The 3,524-nt window shown below is 43.3% G+C and overlaps 1 pseudogene; it reads left to right on the top strand.

Annotated features, from left to right (window-relative positions):
* The first annotated feature begins 1,442 nt into the window (after positions 1–1,442).
* LOC100479629 lies at positions 1,443–2,091 on the top strand (annotated as a pseudogene).
* The last annotated feature ends 1,433 nt before the right edge of the window (positions 2,092–3,524 follow it).

Below are 3,524 nucleotides of genomic sequence, written 5' to 3'. Positions count from 1 at the left end.
TAAGAATGTTTTATATGTAGAACACTAAGTTGTAAGGAATTAAAAAAGGAACGTACAGGGGCGCCTGGGTGGCACAGCGGTTAAGCGTCTGCCTTCGGCTCAGGGCGTGATCCCAGCGTTCTGGGATCGAGCCCCACATCAGGCTCTTCTGCTATGAGCCTGCTTCTTCCTCTCCCACTCCCCCTGCTTGTGTTCCCTCTCTCGCTGGCTGTCTCTATCTCTGTCGAATAAATAAAATAGAATCTTAAAAAAATAAATAAATAAATAAATAAAAATAATAATAAAATAAAAAAGGAACGTACAGACTTTTAGAGACAGATTGTGTACCATACTTCTTGGGTAACCCATAAACTTTTCACATTCCACCGTTTCCATTTGGCTCTGGCTGGAGGGTTGAATACGGAGTGTCGTGAGAGGTCAGATTGCTGTCAGACATGGCCTGTGGACATGGACATGAACGTGGTTACATTGAACCAGCACTTCCAGATTATAAACACTGCAAGATAGAAGGAAAACCATTAGAATCTGCCCAGGAGAAGCTGGCTGCACAAGGCCTAAGGGATCAATGGGGCTGCCGTGAAGCCTGGAAACACATGGGTGGTTTTGCAAATAACGTTTCCTTTGGTGCATTATTAAAAACAATTCAAATAGGGATTTGCTGCATTTGTGGTAGCTGTAAGGGCTGATAGTAGGATTTTATAAAGCGAGAATACATGTTACAAAAAACAAACACACAATTTTCCTGTTCTAGCCAGTGACACAAATAACTGGAGACTGCCCTGTTTGTTACTCTGCTCAACACACAAAACTACACGTGCATACACAGGCGTGACGCCGTTCACCAGGTGGTCATATTACCAAAAACGCTACTACAGCCCTTGGCTGCTTACTGATTGCAGTATGGAATTAACAATCCCGTCGTTTTTTGTTCCTTCGATGCTGAATATTTATGACGCTTGTGTTTTCTATGTTATCTACTGGCAGAACCTCATGTGACTGGAAAAAATGAAGATAAGAACATCAACATTTTTAAATGTAGTAGACTATATATAGAATTTTATATATTATTTATGTATATTTATATATAATTTTTTGTGTATTACCTCACTCGATCATCACTCCATACCACACGTGAGGAAACTGAACTGCTGGGAAATAATACGATTTGGGGGGCACCTGGGTGGTTCAGTTGGTTAAGCGGCTGCCTTCGGCTCAGGTCACGATCCTAGGGTCCTGGGATCAGGACCCTGCTCAATGGGGAGTCTGCTTCTCCCTCTGCCCCTCACCCTGCTCTCTTGTGCTCTCTCTCACTCTCTCTGTTAAATAAATAAATAAATAAATAAATAAATAAATAAATAAATAAAATCTTTAGAAATAATGTGATTTTATCAATTGGTATCAGTTCTCTTTTCCTTCCTGCCACTGAAGATCCTGGTGTCTCCATGGGCCGCTGCCCCACCAGGTGTTAGCAGTATTGCAAGAACAAGTTGTATCCAAAGCCTCCCTTCTGCACAGGTGCCCTTGATGCCAAGATCCGCATCTTTGACCTGGGACAGAAGGCAGCGAAAGTGGATGAGTTCCCATCATGCAGCTACATGGTGTCAGACGAGTATGAGCAGCCCTCCTCTGAAGCCACGGAAGCGGCCCGAGTTTCTTCACCAGCAAGTACACGATGAAAAGCTGTGGCAAAGATGCTTTTCATATCCAAGTGTGGCTCCACCCCTTCCCCAGCATCCATATCAACAAGATGTTGTCTTGTGCTGGGGCTGACAGGTTCCAGACAGGTATGCAGGGTGCCTTTGGAAAGCCCCAGGGCACAGTGGCCAGGGTCCACGTTGGCCAAGTCATCACGCCCATCCGTAGGAAGCTGCAGAACAAGGACCATGTGATTGAGGCCCTACACAGGTCCAAGTTCAAGTTCCCTGGCCGCCAGAAGATCCATATTTCCAAGAAGTGGCCGTTTACACTAAGTTTAATGCGGATGAATTTGAAGTCACGGTGGCTGAAAAGCAGCTCATCCTAGATGTCTGTGAGGTCAAATACATCCCTAATCATGGCTCCCTGGACAAATGGCAGGCTCTGTTTTCATGAGAACCTCAGCACCACCCCCTCCTTATTCACGCCAGCCAATAAATCCTACTTCTTGTAAAAAATAATAATAATAATAAGTACCAGTTCCTAAATGTCTAAGCCTCAATTTTTTTAAAGATTTTATTTATTTGAGAGAGAGAGAGAGCATGTGTGGAGAAGAGGCAGAGGGAGAGGGAGAAGCAGACTCCCCACTGAGCAAGGAGCCTGAGGTGGGGCTCAGTCCCAGGACCCCGAGATCATGATCTGAGCTGCAGGGAGATGCTTAACCGACTGAGTCACCCAGGCCCACTAAGCCTCAATTTGTGCTTCCATCTTCAGCTGCAAATGTTGTCTTTTCAGTTATAACCTGGGAAATATTCTAGGTTGTATCAATTTGTGTTTTATATATAGTGTTTATATACTCCTAATGCTCTCTATTAAAATTCCAACGTGAGAATATTTCAAATTTCTTGTACCTTCTCCATCTCCATAACTTTGCCTCTTCACCTCTTTGAAATTTTTAGTGTTTTAGGAAGATCCCCTTGTTCTTCAGTGGAAATTGTTTTCCAGCTTTAACATATTTCAATGTATGTTAAATACATAGACTGTCTTGTGAAATATTTTGTATGACGCCATTTTTTTAAAAGATTTTATTTATTTATTTGACAGAGATAGAGACAGCCAGCGAGAGAGGGAACACAAGCAGGGGGAGTGGAAGAGGAAGAAGCAGGCTCCCAGCGGAAGAGCCTAATGTGGGGCTTGATCCCAGAATGCTGGGATCATGCCCTGAGCCAAAGGCAGACGCTTGACGACTGCGCCACCCAGGCGCCCCATGACACCGTTCTTATGTATAAATGGAGTTCTGGAAGGATAAATAAGAAAATACGAACAATTGTTAATTCTGTGGAAAAGAACTGGATAAGGGGAGTGTAAAAGAGTTTCTAAATATTCTATTTTTACCCTACCATGGATTTGAAGTTTTTATTTATAAGGTACATTCATTGATTTTATTTAAGAAAAAACAATGAAGGAGGGCTCCTGAGGGCCTCAGTCAGCTGGGCATCTGCCTTCGGCTCAGGTCATGATCCCGGGGTCCTGGATAGAGTCCTATACTGGGCTCCTTGCTCACCAGGGAGCCTGCTTCTCCTTTTGCGTGCCTCTCCCCCTGCTGTGGTGTCTCTCACCGACAAATAAATAATTTAGTACATCCGCTATGTTGTACAACCACTACCTCTATTTAGTTCCAGAATATTTCCATCACCTCTAAAAGACACCAGGTTCCCATTAGGCAACATTCCCCATCTCCCCTTTCCAGCCCCTGGCAACCCAGTCTTTCTGTCTCCTTGGATTTACTGATTCTGGACATTTTACATAAATATATGACTCTTTGCGTCTGGCTTCTTTAACTTTACATAAAAAAAGATATATCGAGATTATTAATATATTATGCTTCT

This window comes from Ailuropoda melanoleuca, chromosome 16, assembly GCF_002007445.2.
Source record: "Ailuropoda melanoleuca isolate Jingjing chromosome 16, ASM200744v2, whole genome shotgun sequence".
Classification (NCBI taxonomy): domain Eukaryota; kingdom Metazoa; phylum Chordata; class Mammalia; order Carnivora; family Ursidae; genus Ailuropoda; species Ailuropoda melanoleuca.
The sequence above is the reverse complement of the archived record's forward strand: the minus strand, read 5'-3'. Positions and strand labels throughout refer to the sequence as shown.